This window comes from Cibotium barometz, chromosome 13 (genome assembly GCF_041138505.1).
Source record: "Cibotium barometz isolate CiBa-2024 chromosome 13, ASM4113850v1, whole genome shotgun sequence".
Lineage (NCBI taxonomy): Eukaryota > Viridiplantae > Streptophyta > Polypodiopsida > Cyatheales > Cibotiaceae > Cibotium > Cibotium barometz.
Window position 1 is genome coordinate 38,745,059 of NC_141058.1, and position 19,333 is coordinate 38,764,391.

General features: G+C 36.2%; 1 long non-coding RNA gene across 1 annotated transcript; it reads left to right on the top strand.

Annotated features, from left to right (window-relative positions):
* Positions 1–897: 897 nt before the first annotated feature.
* Positions 898–1,632, top strand: LOC147632667 (uncharacterized). The gene is made up of 2 exons (XR_015267220.1): positions 898–1,273; positions 1,374–1,632. It is a non-coding gene; the product is annotated as an uncharacterized LOC147632667 (long non-coding RNA).
* The last annotated feature ends 17,701 nt before the right edge of the window (positions 1,633–19,333 follow it).

The window sequence follows — 19,333 nt, forward strand, 5'->3', positions numbered from 1 at the left end:
GTTCCGCTAAAGTAGAAGCCTCTTAAGCACTGGATGTGACTTGATACACCATACACAAGGTGCCTTCCCCACATATGCTGCTGCACGGCTCTACTTCCAGTGGCTCGCGGTAAGTCGTAAAAGTTGCTTGCAGCGACGCGGCTCCTGCAACCACGTATGCACATGAGTCTGTGAACAAAACGACTTGTGCAATCTGATTGGCAGAGAGCACGTGGGTTCACGTGAATGTCGAAGATGAGGCTGTCTCAGGAGTCTTGCACTTTCACTTTTCCAGCCCTAGGAGCTCTCACTCTTAAGTTTTTCGTCCATCTTAGAACAACATTACATGCTTCTCTATCTACGACTCACACGAGCCACACACGTGCTAGCAGAGGGCTATCCAAACACGGTGACAAGTTTGGATTTACTTACTACCCAAATCAACGCTATTGAAATACTTTGATTGCAGACATGATAACCCTCATCGCTTCCTTTTTGTCCATCTTAGAACAACAGCACATGTTTCTCTATCTACGACTCAGAGGGCATCCAAACACAGTGACACCTTTGGATTTACTTGGCACCGCAAAGAGAAAGGGGTGCCACGTTACAAAACTTTTGACGCTATAAAAAAACGCCTTCGTCGGTATGATTGATGTCACGAGGGCAGGCATGAACCAACATCGATTGACAATTGATCTCGAAATTACAGAGCTGGCAGCGTTGCGTGGGAACCCGCCTTCCAGTGGCTTCCAAGTGCCGCTCGGAAAAGTTGCTTGCGGCTCCTACTCCAAGCTTGGTCTTCCCATCGCGTAACCACGTATGCACATGAGTCTGCAAAGAAAACGATTTGTGGAATCTGATTGGTAAAGAGCACGTGGGTTCACGTGAATGTCGGAGATGAGGCTGTCAGGAGTCCTGAGCCCTAGGGCCAACGCGGCAATTATCCCGCACTTTCACTTTTCCAGCCCTAGCTCTTACTCTCACGTTTCTCTTCAAGTTGCCCGTTTGGGCTGCCTCCACCGCTGAAGCTTCGGTTTTCTTCTGTAGCAGCTACTGCTCCCGGCTGGACACCGACGCCCGGTTCTCTCGTTCGCCTGCGGGTTGAGTACCCGGCCATGTAGATCGTGTTAAGAAAATGACCGCTAGCCGGCTGTGCATCTGCATCTGCACCTGCACCACCTCATGGGCGCACGCGTTCTCGATGAACTCTGCGACAGATGGTGCAGGTGCACTTTCAGATGCTTAGCGTCATAGCCCTGACTTCATGAGAATACATGCTGATCTGCCGAAGGTCCCCGTATCTCAGCTCTTAAAAATGGCTCTCATCTCATCAGCCAGCTTTAAATTTAACCCGAATAATAACCCCCTCTACTTAATGTCCCAATATGCAGGCCCGTTGCAGTCCTGACTCAGCGGCTGGTGCAACCCGGGTCTATCGAACACCAGAAGACCACGCAGGTACACATGCTAGTACATTGTATCACTTGAAAGGACTCATTGTACTTGCAGAACCTTGAACTCGTGCTGCGTCTGTCAAGTTTTCGAGTCTAACGTACACGGTTAGCTAACTGGCCCTTGCTTGGCTACGTAGGCGAAAACTGATAAATTCTTGCCCTTTTATTTTGAAGTTAAGCTAGGGTAATTAAATTACGGCGGGTGAATTTTGTTGCGTTCAAGAAACCTGGATCTTCAATAAACAACTAGATCGTCCCAATTAATCTCGTTTGTTTAGCAACCTCTCTACATTGCGAATCAAAATTTGTTCCTAATCGTAAAGAGGAGCAGGACGTCTACCTTATCAAGGGGTTACGGCGAATGGGCTTTTCTTTATTTATTTTTGTTTTAAAGGAAATAATATGTACCCTATGCATGGAAGAACGATCCAGGCATTTGAAGTCCTAGAAAGACAATAAAGTGCCATCCCTTTCTGTTCTGGGCTTAATCTATGGTTTTCTTTGCTCGTGGTCCAATTTTATGACTCGTACATGCACCCTGAACTTTTACACATGAAGCGATGGACTCGTAGAGCCATTTTATGGTCAAGATGAAGACCATGAATAAGGATGATGCTTCATCGGTTCGTTTGATGAAGACCATGAACAATGACGATAGTTCATCTGGGGTCGTTTGGAAATTTCATCACCCTACACTTTATACACATGAACACGGACTTGCAAAGCCATTTTATAGCGAAGATGAAGACCATGGATAAAGATGATAACTCATCTTGGGTGGTTTGTTCTCGGCTTTTAGTTTGCTAGTGGTCCAATTTTAAGACACCTATGTAAAGCGAAACTTCATTCACCCCGAACTCATACACACGAAGACGAAGTTACAGAGTCCCAAATGGCAACGTTTTTCATTATTCAAAGGAGAGGACAATAAGCATTTAGTTTAAACATGGCATGCAAGTGATTTATGGTCTGATTTATGGTCTTATGAGATCTGTTGTCAATCTACATAATTATTCATTTAGTTATATGTAGTAGAAATAGGTCAAGTAGAGAGTCTCTCTTATCTTTCTCTCTACTTTTCTATATCATAGTATGTGATTGGTGTGAATGGAGATCAATAGTAGCTCGACAATATTTGGGAGAGTAGTTAGTGAGGGCATGGATTCAAAATCCCTCTTGAGATGAGATTAGAAATCTAAACATCTTTCAATTATCCAAGCTCACTGTGATAGCTCTCTACTCATAAATAAGAACCATTATATTCACAACTAGAGAAGAGAGCTAATTTAAGCATATCAAAAGATAAACATTACTAGTATAAAAGCTTCATTAAGAGAGGAGATGGGAAATACAAAGGAATTATCCTCCTTACATAGAAAATGATGCTCTCTAGCCCATGTGTACATGCCACATCTTATGTACACATGGGAGAAAAGTGTCTTTCATGAAACTAATCCATAGAAGTGGTAGATGGAAGTGGAGTAGGGTGTGAATGGGACGACAACTCTCAAGTCAATGGCCATTTTCTTTAATATAAAAAAGCATTCCATAATATTAAAATGATATTCTTCTTAAATCCTTCTTAAATCCTACTTTTATAGTCGAAGATGTTATTTTTGCATAATCTAATCATATGTACTTACATAAGTAGCCTTTTAGTTAGAGGTTTGTCACATGCTCCATGTACATCCTTCTTATTATCATATCTGTACATGGAATTTTTACACTTATGATGGTATTTTCCTCTTACCTTCAAGTCAATATAATCGACTTGAAGTTGAATTAACTTATTTGGTAAGAATGTTGTGTTCTTTGAAGCTTGATGTTACCCATGTCAAGAATGGCGTCAAATATATCAAATTATATATCTTTGTCAGTTGTCTTACTTGTAGTCTCTTTAGCACCATTGCTTCATGGTCCACTATCTCAATTATTTTAGAAGGTTCTTTTCAATGGGGTAAGAAATTTTTATCCAAGATTTTAACATGTTGAGTCTAAAATATCAAAATCAAATCTCTATCAAAGTCATTCTTTTTCTTGACTCATATTTGTTTCATGTTCATTCTTCCTTTTTGACAAGTCTATTTTAGTTTTTCTAAATGAAGGATTCTAAGTCTATCTTGTCTTTATTTTGAATCCTCTAATGCATTAACACCTACCAAGTAGGGACTTTGTATTCTAAATGCACGATTGCTTTAGTTTCATATACTAACTCAAAATGTGTGAATGTAATGGTTATCTTATGAATCGTGCAGCAAGCTGAGTTCTTGGATTTATCTAGGTATATCTATATGTTGTATTAGTGGACATGCAAATTTCACATTGTGAAGAACTCACTCAAGTTGCAGCTAGTTTGAATGTTGTTTCTTTCTATTTTTAGTAGTGCAGAGACCTTATTAACTACCTTTTTGTTGTAATAATTCTTTCTATTTGTTATGATCCTTAGTGCTAGGCTTTATCATGGCTAAGTTTGTCTTTTATCTCTAGAGATTTGACAAAAACCTAGTACTCACCATATTGTTGCTTCTTACTTAGCGCGCTATCTTGTGTCATAGCTAATGCTTGCACCCTAATGACCTAACCATGAATGGTTATAATAATGATCCATCAATGGTCACAATAATGATGCCATGAACACGTCTAAGCCAAGGCTTCCACCAAAGACTCATTTATCACTCCTTATAATGAGGGTCTTTACTAATGTGCATCAGATGTAGATGTGAGATACATTTGGAGAGGCAAGCATTGAGTGTATAATAACAGTGCGGGGTGTGATTTATATTTTCAAATAGAACCTTTCATGTCATTTTAGAATTCTCTTAAATAGTGTACTAGTTTGTGCTTCATTTAAAGCTCTAAAGTTATATTGGTACTCCTTTTTCCAAGAAAAATCAGTGTTTGTGAAGAATAAAGTGAGGTCTAGATATTTGTTCAAAGTTATATATAAATTTGTAGTAATAATCTACCGATTTTATACGTTGTGTGGTGGACTCCATTCTTTAATTTTTGTAATCTTCTACGAATTAATCTTATATCATTTTTTGAGATATTATAACCAATGATTCTATCTTCATTTATGGCAATTCGGCTTTTGTTTGGATTCACACATTTTCCTACATCATTCATCTTGGTAAAGGTAGTCTTTACTTTTTCCAAGTATCTCTCTCGAGAATTGTAAATTGCAAAGTCATCTATATAAAATTGCATAATAATATCTTTGCAAAGTCATCTATATAAAATTGCATAATAATATCTAAGTGGGATGCAAAGATATGATCCATTAGTCTTCTCTAGGAGATAGTAGGTGCATTAATAATTTCCAAAGTCATAACTAAAAAAAAAAGTACTTAAAGGAGTGGTGAAGGTGGTTTTGCTCACATCTCAATGGGTTACTTGTACTTGGTAATATCTTAAATATTCATCACAAAAGGTTTAGATCTCATTACTTGTTTTATCCAAGATCACATCTTGATTTGGAATAGGGTAGTGATTTTTTTAAAACCTTATTCAACTTCTTGTAATCAATGTATACTCTCCATTTATTCTCTTTCTTGGATGTTACCACTGTAAAAGATACCCATTGGGAAATTTCTATGAGAATGATGAATCCTACTTTTAAGTTGTCACCTCTTCTTGTAACACTTGACTTTGAGGAGACCCCAACAATCGCCTTAGCTTTTTAACCATTCCTTTACAATCCTCTTTGAACCATTTCTTTATGATCCTCTTAACTCTCTTGTGTTGCAAACCATGAATTAGTCTCACCTTCTTAGAAGAAGTCGTAAATAGTTGTGGAAACCCTGCTACTAGTATATCTTTATACTTACATTACTTTGTGAAGATGAAGAATTTACTTGTTCTTGATGACTTTGATCTTCCATACCGATTGTTTACACCTTTGTATGAGTGTTATTGAAGTCACTATCCGTTGGTAGGTTCTCCCACAAACTTCTTCCTTATCCAAAGTTATGGCGTTCTTCATTGTTTCTCTAGCTCTTGGTTGTACTAGAACTTTAACTTGGAAATTACCTAGGGCCATGTGTCCTATTTTCCAATAACTTATCGCATTAATATTTCATAGCCAAAGTCTTTCGAGATCAATGAATAGTCATAGCCTTCCATAGATCTACAACAAACATTGTAATCAAAACTTCTTCGACCACTCCTCTTGGAGAAATCCAATGGCCATCAATTGAATTGATTCTAATTGTTTTTTTAGTGCATTTCAAATTCATTTTTGCATAAACATAGATAGGCATCACATTGTATGAGGCTCCATCATCCACAAAAAGCATCTTTAGTCCTTATTTTCCTTCATTTTTAACATAGATCTATGTGAGCAAAATGATCAACATTTGATGAAAGCATCTTAACATCTTAAACTAAGCTAGGCATGGCTCTCGTTTTCTTGTGTTTTTTGAGTGGCACCTTGAGACGTTTCCTTTCTTATTTTTGGGCTCTTAGGAGCAAAAGTTGGGGTAGGGTTATGGATATTATATATTTCTTCCTTCATAACTTATTTTTCCTTGTATTTCATTTGAATTTCATGAGAGGTAAGAGCAATGGCTCTAAAGGAATTTTTTTTGCTTGGCTCCTTTCTTTCTATCTTCCTTGTCCTCTCTTTAGTCTTGTGGTGAGGTTTCACTATTTCTTGTCCTTTTGTCCCAAATAAATCGAAGTCTGACAAGGAATTATCTAAACCTATAATGTTTACAAGTGGGCATTTTTTAGTACACTCAGCTCTATAATGATAATTCTCACCACATTGATAGCAAGATATATTAGTCCTCTCTTAGTGGATCACTTATTCCCGCTATCCTCCGCCTTGTTTGTTGGGTTTCTATTAGGCAAATAGAGAGTTGATCAAAATTTAAAGCTAAACTTCTTGTCCTATAGATGTAATTGGTGCTGGTCTTTCTGGGATAGAAGAAGTTATAGGAATGGGAAGAAATCTTGATGCTCACTTTTGTGGGAGGAGCCAAAGGTGGAGAAGATTCTGTAGATGTGGACTTCGGTTCGTCTTTCAATACTCTTTCCCATTAGAGGGCTAGATCCATAGTTGCTTCCAAATCTTTTAGATCTTCAAACTTTATCCTGCTCTCTAATTGTTTAACAAGACCATCGATGAATCTCTTCATCAACAAGTAGCTATCATACACTAGTTTTAAAGATTTGATGTTATGTTCCTTCCTTCAAAATGAAACTCTTTTTACAAGACTTATAGAAACAAATTGAAATGAAGATACCTTATTGTCGTGGTGGTTGAAATCTGCTCATAAGATTGTTCATGAGAGAAAACATTAAGGACAGAACAAGTATAACCAGAATCTAAATATAGAGCTTGAATGTTACCTTTTGTTTCTTCAATCTCTTCTAACCTCCAAGTTATTTCCTCAAGTGGAGTTTTGTCTAGCATCTTGTGATGTTGAAGTCTGCAGACAAGCTTCCATGATAAGAAGATTTGCTTGATGGTTTTCGTGGCATATAATGTGATTGAAATGTATTGAATCAAAGTGTTGAGTGAGTGTAGAAGCTTGTTGTTGCAATAAACTCAAGGACAAACGTTTCATCGTGACTTTAAATCAATTGAGAATCACCAAACACGTTTAAGCTTTTAACTTCTAATTCATGGGCCTTCTTGAGATTAGTGCATGATATTGTGCTTGATTACAAGAAGTTGAAGGACTTGCATCTTTTCATGTAAATATTTTGCTCTTAGAAGAAGAAAGAATAATCTCATTACCACTCTTATTTTTTAATCTTGCATAAGAACTATCAAAATGCAAAGACTACTTTGACATTACCACAAAATGAGAACAGTTAAGTTCCAAATGACATTATATTCCAAAATGGAAAGTATAAATGGCTTGAGAGATTGCATCACTTAGCTCATTCTCTATGCACCAATGAGAAGAACTAGTCATTGTTAATTATGTATTTTATCGTCGAGCATAATGTGAATGGACAATTGCCATTGAGGTTTCATAGGTTGATTAGGTGAAAAGGGACGTGGAGGATAAAACATTTTGGAAAAATAGAACAATGGCCAGGGCTTAAAATTCTTGTTCATGAATGGGTTTCCACACACAGACTCTTTGTTGGAGTAAGGAAGTTAAAATTGATCGACTGATGTTTTCGATGATTTTTCAAGAAAACTTCAAATATGCAATCTTATCCAAGAAGCAAGCATATTCTAATTTGTTAATAAGAAATTGCAAGCCAACCTCCATTAGTATAAACGTGATCCCATGTGCAAACAAAACTCTTGGTCCCACTTTATAAGAGTATCAATTTAATCCTTGTTTATGACATTCCAAGAATCTTTGCATATCCATTTCTATATGAAAAAAGAAAACATTGTGGGATTGAGGAAATTGGCTTTTGTATCATGACAGAGAAACTGTCAATTGAATCACAATGTTTTTTAAAAAAATAATAAAGATAATGAGATCAAGTGATCATGGGATAGAAAACAAAGACATTCATGAAGAAAATATTAAATGCGAAGTAAATTGAAGAAATCTCATTAAGATTACTCAAGTCGAGAAAATTGTCTCAAAAAAATTATCAAAACAAAGAGTGTTGAGTTTTGTGCTTATTGACTAAGTTTTTTTTTGAGATACTAGAAAGATGTGTCTTGAAGTTTGCTTCACAATGCACTAAACCAAACTCGGGGGAGTAAAGAGTTTAGTTCATTTTACTAAAGAGTAAATTTTTCAAAATTGATTCTTTTTCTTTTTTTCATGAGCTCTTATCCCATTCCTAGTGGCACAAGAAAATTTCACCTGGCTACACACACACACACCCCCCATACTAACCACACAGGAATTTCACTTGGCTACACACACATCCCATACTAACCACACGAGTTCCACAAGGAGGTACCATCCTTTTCAAATATTGGCCACTTTATAGGCAGTCGAACACAAGTCACGGGACAATTCCCACAAGCTAGTCGTCGATCGATTGGAGTGAACAACCTGCACAACTTTGGTAGAATGAGGCGTGGTAAGTCGATTCACGATCTTTGATATCCATGACAACCATCGTCCCTAATCTAGAGCACGAGCTTGAAGGGCAAGCATTGCACATTGTTGTCGTAAGATTGCCAAAGAAGTTTAATTCTCTCATATGTTGATCATTTGGAACCATTTAAAGTCCATTTACCTCATTAAATGATAGGTAATACACAAAAGGAATTTGAAAACCCAGGTATAGTAAAGTCATATACGTCAATGGTTGAAGATGATTTTTTTTTGTTCTTTTGATGTGAGAAAAGAGAGTTGAAGGAAAATTAGCATCAACATGATAGTGTCAATAGATATAATATCTTGTTCAAAATAAGAAATATGAATCAAAATTGATCAAATAAGCATAAATTAATAGAATATTACCATGTTAAGAATCAGCTTTAAAGATTTGAGTTGTTTGCTTTACATTTGATTTACCAATTGAAGGAGTGGATCAAAAATCTCTCTTGAGATGCGTTTAGAACTCATAATAAAACTTTAAACAACTTTCAATACCCAATCTCACTATGAAATCTCTCTACTCATAAATAAGAATCATTATACTCATAACTAGGGAAGAGAGATAAATTAAGGAGGGAAAAATATAAACATTACAATTAGAGAAGAGCTAAATTACGTAAAGAAAAATATAAACAAGGTCCTTCCTACCTTGAAAGATGTTATAAACATGAGAAGCAATAAAGAATATTATTTGAAGGATTTAAGAACATACAAAATGGGCCTTACAATGATCCTTTCTACTTGACTTGTACTTCATTGAGGTGAATTTCTCCATTTGTGGATGGCGGGTTGATTTTTTTGGTTGACACTCCTTTTCTCTCTTACATCTTTGATGCACTTTCTCCATTCATAAGGTAGTGGGAGAATAGTCTTGTTTGTGTAATAATGTCTCTCGTTCTTTTGTCAAAATTTCACTCTCGTTTTGGAGGAAATTCAATATCTTCCCCATTCCTCAAAGTACCGCTCATCAAGAGGATTAGGGAATCTCTCATTTAGGCACCTGAGAACATAGTCAAAGTCTCGATCAGATTGATGGATCCACCTCTTAAAGCAAGACTTATAGGTGGAGTTAATGAGATGTTTGAAGTGCATCATGACTTCCATGTGAGACTCATCCATGAAGACTCCATCGAGACTCACCACATAGTACAAGTGTCCCTCTGGATTGAGATCTATGAAGGTAGGATAAGTGGCATCATGGCTTTCATGTGAGACTCGTCCATGAAGACTCCACCATCGAGACTCGTCCATGAAGACTCCACCACCGAGACTCACCACATAGTACAAGTTGCACTCTGGATTGAGATCCATGGAAGGAGGATAAGTGGCTCTCTCACTCCCGCTCCCAAAACATCCACCTAGGCAAGACTCTCCCCAACTCCTACCTGAGGACCTTCTATGGAAGCTACTACCACTCCTTGACTTACATGAATCAGATTGTGTAGGGATTTGAAGAGTAGAGCAAGGAGGGGTTAGTAAAGGAGTAGATATTTGGTAGGGGATTGTGAAGGAGTATTGTGGGAAATAGGGATAGCATAAGAAAGGGGTTTGATGGGCGATTGGAGAATTGGTTATGGTAGCGGTTGTTCATGCCAATGGTGGAGTCATTGGTCCAAAATGATTATGCATAATATTTACACGTAAGTGTATGCATAAGGTTTATGCTTATACATAAGCTTTACACATACTATTTACACGTAAGTGTATGCATAAGGTTTGTGCTTATACATAAGCTTTACACATATATGCTGCAAAAGTTTTACACATAAGTGTATATAAGATTTATGCTTATGAATAAGCTTTACACATAAGCTTATGTGTAAAGCTTATACATAAGCTTATAGTTTATGGTTATTCATAGGTATAATAGCTTTATGCTTATGTAGAAGCTTTATGCATAAAACTTATACTTTATGCACAAACATAAGCTTATCTATAAGCTTTATACATAAAGAGTATACATAAGGTTATGGCTATGCATAAAGCTTCATAAGCTTTACACGTAACCATAAAGCTTCGTACATAAGGTTATGGTTATGCATAAAGATTCATACATAGGCTTTACACATAACCATAAGCTTATGTATGAAGTTTTATGATTATGTGTAAAGCTTGTGTACGAAGCTTTGTACATAACCATAACCATAATGCAATGTACAATGCTAATATATAAGATTGTGTTTATGTATAAAGCTTACAGACAAGCTTATGATTATGTGTAAAGCTTATGCATAAGCATAAAGCATGATCCTAAAAAATAACCAAAACTAACACAAGTGAAACGCAGTTTATAGTTTACAAAAAACAAAGAGGTTAGGAATTTAGGAATGTACTTAACTTACCATACTTGAAAAGCAGGGCCTCTAGAAATAATAATGCATCCTTCTTCGTGGATCCCTTCAAAGAGCTTCTAAACCCCATTGAAATGTAAACTCATATTCATCATGCATAAGGGGTGGTCCATTGCTTTAAGCCACAAGCATACAAATAAATGCATAATGATTTTATGTTATTATATGAAAATATTTCTCTCTCAAAAGATAAGATACAATTCAAGGTACTATGATTACAAAGATCACTTGGATATCTACTCCTCCTTCACATGTAACATCACATTGCACTTGCCATCTACCCATGCATAAACATAAATACTTAAACCTCCTATGCATAGTCTATGTATAGCTTGCATGTATATAAGAACCACTCATGTCTTTTTTGGGTTATAGGCTTCTTGGCTTGCATGCTTCTTGACTTGCAGGGGATTCCCAGCTTTAGTCTAACATAGATCACACAATGCTCTATCAGAGCATGAATAGATCATACATAGAGCATACATATTGGAGATATATACGCTTTGTGTGCTCTAATATGCATGCATAAAGCATGTGTAGCTCCAATATACTGGCATAGAGTGTATGTATGCTCTATGCATGTATATTGGAGTTACGCATGCTCTATGTATGCTTTATGCATGCATATTAGAGCACACAGAGCATGCATAGCTCTAATATGCATTCATAGAGTATATATATTCTCTATGTATCCATATTAGAGGATATATAGAGCATGCATAGCTCTAATATGCATGCATAGAGCGTATGTATGCTCATTCATCATCACAGAAGCATATCGGACAAGGCTTCCAAAGATTGATGATATGCCTTAGTAGGTTTGTATGCTTGAGCATGTTGGATCTATGCATGCTCTTGTTGGAGCTATATATAGTTAGCCGTAACTCACTCTAGGTCTTGCCTATATATATGTGACTTGTGACTAATATGATTCATTCTTGTGGAGCATATGTGGTGTCTCTTGTCTCGTCTCCCTCCCTCTCTCAACATGGTATCAGAGCGATTCTAATCATAAGGGAAGAATCTATGTCTTCTTGCTCAATTTATGATTATGATTTCATGTACAAGATTGATCTTTGGTGCAGTTTTGTGAAGGGTTGATTGGTTCTTTGATTATATGTTGCCTACATGATTTTATAGTTCCACTTGTTGTAATTAGAATTGTTTCTTAATCGCGTTGTTAAAACCAAAACCAGGTGTTGGTGTGTAGATGGTACAGTGCAAACAAGTAGTTGTCTCTGAGTTGTAAGCAAGATTTGATCGTCAAAGCTTTTCGTGAAAGCTTCAGACGGATGCTTGCTATACAAGCTACAATTAGATACAAAACTTGCCGTGCAAGTTGCGTCATAACGCGGTGGTTTTTCTTAATGCGGTGCTTTTTTTAAAATTATTTTTATCTTTTATGGACCTCTAAGTTTGCTTACGTGCATGAGACACAGGTCTCCACTTTTAGAGTTATAATTTTGGTTCACGTTCTATTCCTTACACGATCACTTTATGCTCGTCGTCTGGTGCATGCCTATTTTTGGCTACGTTTCTCATATCTCGTACATGGTCTGCAAGTTCTGCGATCTTATCTTGTATGTGTTTTCACAACCTGATATGGCAAACACCATACTTGTTAACGGATTTCCTTTTGGGTAGCGTTCTGTTCCTCTTTTCCAAGGCCAAAGATTTCTTGGTTGGAAATACAAGATGTTATTAATTTTGGAAGGAGATGAATTGGCAGATATTGTTCTTGGTATTCTTGCATGTCCTCCTCAACCTATTGATCCACTTCAGAATGATGTTATTATTATTGAAGGTCCTATTTTTGAACAGTGAAAAATTGATCATGCACAGTGGATTCGTCGTCGTGATAAGGTTGCCCATCTGTATTTACTTTTTGTCCTTAACGATTCACTCATGTTAGATGTTTATCCGTTATCCATGTCATATGCTATATGGGACTATCTTATCACTATGTTTGAGAAGAAAACTGTTACAAAGATTCTGTATCTTCGTTATGAATCAACTTTTTGCTGCAGGGGATCCTATTTCTCGAACTCAATTGGTTACACACCTTCTTGATACGGTGAAGGATCCTTTGTATGATAATATTGTCACTATATTATCTAACAAGGATGTAATTGACTTTGAGCATACATGTATTTTTTTGATTGAATATTCTCAACATCATGATCGTCAGACGTTGGTAACTCATGAAACGGTCATGATTGCCCAAGAGTACAAAATCAAACACAGCCTTTTCTGTCGTCTGAACACGTCCATTTTAGCAACGCCCTTCTTCCTCCTCCCAATTTACATCTCGTGGCTTCCAAAGAGGAGGTAATTCTTCTCATTTGAGATTTCCTCAAAAGCGTTGTTCTTATTATGACAAAACTGGTCACTTGGTATCTGAATGTTGGGCACGAGAGTACGATGAAGAACACGGTATTATAAATAAGCAACCTCGTTTATCAAGGGGTTCTTCCTCTTCTACAACTTGTGAATATTGTGGGAGCACAAGGCATTCATCTAGTCGATGCTTCAAGAGGCGTTATGATGAAGGTCGAAATCAAGCTTATGCAACTCAACATAATCGTCATGATGAAGACAATGTTCATCAAGAGGTTAATTTGGTTCATTATAATGTCTCTCCAGAAAAGGTACTACATGTTCGTGATGGTTCTCTCTTTATTGTTGATTCTGGTGCTACTTGCAACATGACATATCAATTGTAATGGTTACATAATTATCATCCAATTTCAAAATACTACGAGGAGTTTTATATGTTCTTAATTTACAAAGAAACTTACTTTCTGTTGCGTGGCTTGTGGATTTTGGTCTATTTGTTGGATTTGATAATACAAAGTGTCGCATCGAAAAGGATGGCACCACTATTGCGGTTGCTCTTCAACATGGTAATCTCTTTGAACTTTCATTGAATGAGGATGTTGTAAATGTTGTTATAGCTCTAGGAGATCTGGATTGTAAGCTATGGCATCATCGGTTTGCTCACTCAAATTTCTCAAAGCTTCTTGATATTCATCCCTCTTCATGATCTTGTGAGGTATGGATCTCAAATCTCACCCGTATATGGGGATATGTGAATATTGTGCTCTAACATCATCGTAAGTCATTTTCAATGTCTACAAATATTCATTCAAATAATCTTTTGAACCTCATTCATACTAATATTTGTGTACTCTTTCCTCCATCCAAGTCTTGCAACCGTTACTTCATTAATTTTATTGATGACTTCATGATATACAAATGTCTTTTTGCTACGACATAAATCAGAAGCATTGGACACATTTAAGAGGTATCAAATATCTGTGGAGAATCACACTGGTCGAAGAGTTAAAATTCTTCGAAGTGATAATAGTGGTGAATATATTTTTAACTTATTTCATGATCATTGCATCAACCACGACATTCATCATGAGTATACCATTTTATATTCTCCCCAACAGAATGGAGTTGGAGAGTGAAAGAATCATACAATTTTGAATGCAATCAGATGCATGCTTATTCATTCTGGATTATCTCACTCTTTTTGGGCAGAAGCAGTATTGATAGTTGTTTTTATTCAAAATCATCTTTCAACTACTGCACCTTCTGGTGGTAAGATTTCAATCACAACTTGGACAGGCCAAACTCCTTCTGTTGCACATTTCAAAGTCTTTGGGTGTATTGCTTATATTTATGTCCCAAAAGAGACACGACACAAGCTAGAACCTTTAGATTTGAAGGTTATTTTTATTTGTTATTCTGACAACTCAAAGGGTTACAAGTTTTACAATCCAAGTTCTCAAAAGGCAATTGTTAGTCGAGATGCTATATTCAATGAGCATTTGATGGGAGGTTCACGGTCCACAGATGATGCTACAAAAACATTACTCACTTCTTTTTCTTTTCTACTTTTGGACAATGATTTACATGATGACAACACTCTTTTGATGGATATTGGAGACAAGTCTATTGATGTTCATCCTACAGTTTCAAAGGAGACTACTACAGATCTTGATATCTATGTTGATCTTCGTATTGAACTTGAGCATGGTGCAAATCATATATATGATGATGATCTTGAAGCCTTTAATCACGTATTGGCTATTTGTGAAGATTCTTCAACTTATGCAGAAGCCATGTCCTCTCCACAAAAAAAGAACAATGGAAGGAAGCCATGGAAGCGGAATATGAGTCTTTGATCTCGAAAGGTACATGGGTTCTCGCCAATCTATCTTTTGATCGTACTCCTATCAAATGTAAGTGGGTTTACAAGACTAAAACAAAGGCAGATGGATCCTTTGATAAATTCAAAGCTCGTTTAGTTGCAAAGGGATACTCACAAATTGCAGGGACTGACTATCATGACACTTTTTCACTCGTAGTTCGTAGTACAAGCATTCGAGTACTACTAGCTTTTGCAACTCAGTTTGATTTGGAAATATATCAAATGTTAGTTAAGACGGCTTTGTTAATGGAGACTTAAAGGAGGAAATATATTACATTAAAAATCACATACCTTCATGTGATGTGACGGTCAATATTCGACTAGTTTGTGACTAGATTTTAGGTATAACCTTCATTAGGGACTGTTTTACAAAGCATTTATCTTTTTGTGTGTTTGGAATCAGATTTTGACAATTTCATGATGAAAACACAACTTTGGCTGTTTCGAATGCTCTCAACGAGACCTTAGAACTCATTTTTAGAGAACCATCATTGAGACGTGCTTTATAGAGCATTAAAAGTCTTAAAACTCTATAGTTTTGACGTTTCTCTAATTTTAAATAGATTACAAGATATTACTCTCCCAAACAGACCAGTTATTAGGCTTTACCTTAGAAATTATTATCAAGATTGACTATCTTATCTATATAGACCGGATGGACTAACGCATAAGCATAGTTAAGACTTAGCTATAGTGACAAGAGATGACCTTGCTTGTTAGAATATGATAATTGATTATGTTAAAAACAAGGATTCCCATGTGACTTAAAAGATAAAGAGAAGTTAAAGACTCTTTAAATTAAAAGCTTGTTTTATACTTGAAATTGATTTTGTGATTGATTTGAATATGCATGTCTTGAAAGATTATGGACTAGAGATGCCTGTGAGATAATATTTATGAGTTATGATTGCTTTATTTTGAGATGAATGATTGACATGTATGCGTATGATTGATTGATATGCATATATATAATAAGACTCAACATGAGATTTTGAGATTCGGGCCGGTTCTTCTTAGACAGGGAATGCCGTATAGAGAACGTGATTTATGTCCTCTGGGAGCCATTTGGTAGAACTTAGAGTGGACGAGATTTACTAGAGGCATACATGAATTAGCCGCGATGTCCAGTGTGGGGGTTGGGTGGACGGGCATCGGAGAAAAGCCCTAGATTGGCGGGATTTTGGTCATTATGACTAACCATGTTGTTGAGCAGGTGATGATGATAGAATCTTGAGATAGACACATACATTGTGATTGATTGAGATGCTATGCTATAATTGATAGAGATTTATATCATGCGAATGTTTATTTGAGATTACATGATTCTTTGATTATGTCATAAGAACCTTGGATATGGCATACATGCTTGTTTACTATTTGACAAGGTTGATTTGATTGTATTGTTATGATGAACTTTAATTTCATTGTAGAATAGAGCACTTTCTTAATTACACCTTAGTGTGATGAGGAGGAGCTAGAAATTTTTCTCCTTTAAAGAGCGTGATGGAAGCTATACCCTCCTCTCTCCCTCGCTCCTCCCTCTCTCTCTCTCTCTCTCTCTCTCTCTCTCATAGATACATATGCTTGCAAAGAGTGTAAGATTCCTCCCCAGCCTTCGAGGTATACAAGAGTATGAATATCCTTTTTTGATCTTATAATTATTCTCTCTCTAAAATAAAAGAAAGATTCTGTTTAAAAAAGGAAGACCCTTTCCCTAGAATACTTCTCAGGAGTCCCACCTATCTTAAGGATTCAGAACAATGAGTTTAGAAGTGAAAATCGGTGTTTTGGATACCAAGGTTTTGGTTTTCATTCGAGTACAGCCCAAAAGAAGTTCTTTATCTCTTGGGGAGTATAAGAAGTTATCCCCCAGATATTGTGAGCCTTATCTGAATTCAAAGAAAGTAAGTGACTTAGCTTACGAGCTTCTTTTACCTCCTCATCTCAAAGTTCATAATGTATTTCATGTAAGCCTTCTATAAAAATATGTGCCAAACCCAAATCATGGAAAGACGGTAAAACTTCAGTGGGTGGCAAGATACTGTTGGCTTCTAGGTTATGCTAGCTCCTTCCTTTATATAAGTCATAACTTTTACCTGTCGCTCACAAAAATCTTACTTCCATCGATCTCCTTTCTTTCTTAATCTCCTTCATGGCTTGGCAACAGGAATTAGGTTTATCCATGATGATTTCTCACCTTCAAGACACGCAAGCAAGTCTGTAAAGAAGGATTTTATAGAACTGTATAAGCGCTCACTTTTTCCTCACCTAGAAACTTCTGTAGCTCAGACCAAATGGCGGACCTATCAAGATATAACTAGGATAACACCGTGGGGACGACAACACTTCCATAACAATGTCCGTTTGGCTATGGTTATTGAAGCTTTGGGTTTGGGTCCCCGATAATACTACGTGATGAGATCAAGGCATGGTGGATTTTCTGAGCGGGTCTTCTTACTAGCATGTTTTCTTCCTCACCAAAAGATATGTCTTTATCCCGTTTTTGGCTTGTCTTAGAGGTCCTTTTAATAGGTCGCCTCATACCAATGAGATAGGTGCTGCAATAACCAGTCGAATTATTCCCATAGACGAGCTACCTTATACGTGTGCAGCTTGTGAGTGCTGCTTTTGTGACCATATGATGGACGAGCTTATGGAATTGTAAAAAGTTCTTCTATCTTGCTGTATATATTCCAAGAATGAATAAAGTTGAAATCTTTGTTCTTGTCTTGAGTCTTGCTCTCTTTGAGACTTTTCTTGGTGATTAATTTTAATTAAATTTTCTCTCAATCTCATATTCGTGCATCTTGCGAAATTATCCCAGTTTGCGAGATGAGGACATCTCGCGTTTTTCAAGTGGGAGAGAATGTAAGATTCCTCCCCGGCCTCTCAAAATGTCCAGCGTCTTCTCCGATAATCAATCTCCTCTTCAGAAATATAAAAGATCTTATTTCTAACTGTTTTAACCTAGAGAGAGAAAATATTCTAGAGAGAATATTCAGATTTTTAATATTTTTTGATAGAAAATTATCTCATCTTATTAAAATAAGTTTCCCTGAAAAATAAAAATTCAAAAAGAACTTTTCAATGTGCAATTGGAATTATTTGAAAATGGGTATAAAGGACCTTAGTCTAAGGGTCTAGATTTTCAGAAATTTTTGGATTATGGTCCAATTAAGGTTCCTATGGACCAATAGCATCAATCCATGTGTAGAGAGGAGATAAATCCAATTTGTAAAAGAAGATACCCAAAAATGAGTAAATGCTCACATAAGATGAAGAGTTGAATATGTACAAGGTTTATTAGTAAAAAACTATGAGTAATATAAAAAAAAATGAGATCAATTGAGTATCCAAAAATGAGTAAATGCTCACATAAGATGAAGAGTTGAAAATGTACAAGGTTTATTAGTAAAAAACTATGAGCAATATTAAAAATATGAGATATTTTGGGTATCCAAAATTGAGTAAATGCTCACATAAGATGAAAAGTTGAAAATGTACAAGGTTTATTAGTAAAAAACTATGAGCAATATTAAAAATATGAGATATTTTAGGTATAATGATTCCATTTTGACACATATGTAAGGAAGGGGAGTCCATTAAAGGAGGTGCATATTTCACATGCTTGAATGAGTTTTAAACTCATAAATAATGTGATATTTTATCTCTCCTCTCTCCTAATTCAAGTCTAGTTGCAAAAAGTTAGCTCAACTGACCTAAAAATAGTCAAAAATTGACCAAACTGAGTTGAAAAATTCTAGAATTAGTTTGTTTGGTTAGGAGCTCAATTTTTCCTATAAAAAGAGGCCTTTCCCTTTGTTGAAACTCAACAATGTCTAATGCATTGTTACTCTACTCCATCCAAGCCAAGAACTATGAATTTGTTAATAATTCATTAGTTTTTGACATTTCTCTCTTCCAAAGATTGGTGGCCACTCTTGTTCAAACAAGAGTTGAACCCTCAAATCATCAAGCCAAAGGAAAGCTATCAAAGTCATTAGTAACTTGGTGGTTCTTCTTTCTTTCAATTATTTTATGGATTTTTATGGTTTTAAAATGGTTTTTATGCTTTATGCCTTCTCTATAATCTTAGGCCTCATTACAAAAGGCATTCCCCTCTCTTCTCTAACAAAACCAACCATTCTCTATCCTAGGTGAATGGTTAAGTGATTAATGTCAAATTTTTATAATGTTTATATGTAAAAAGTTCTTCTATCTTGCTGCATATGTTCCAAGAATGAATAAAGTTGAAATCTTTGTTCTTGTCTTGAGTCTTGCTCTCTTTGAGACTTT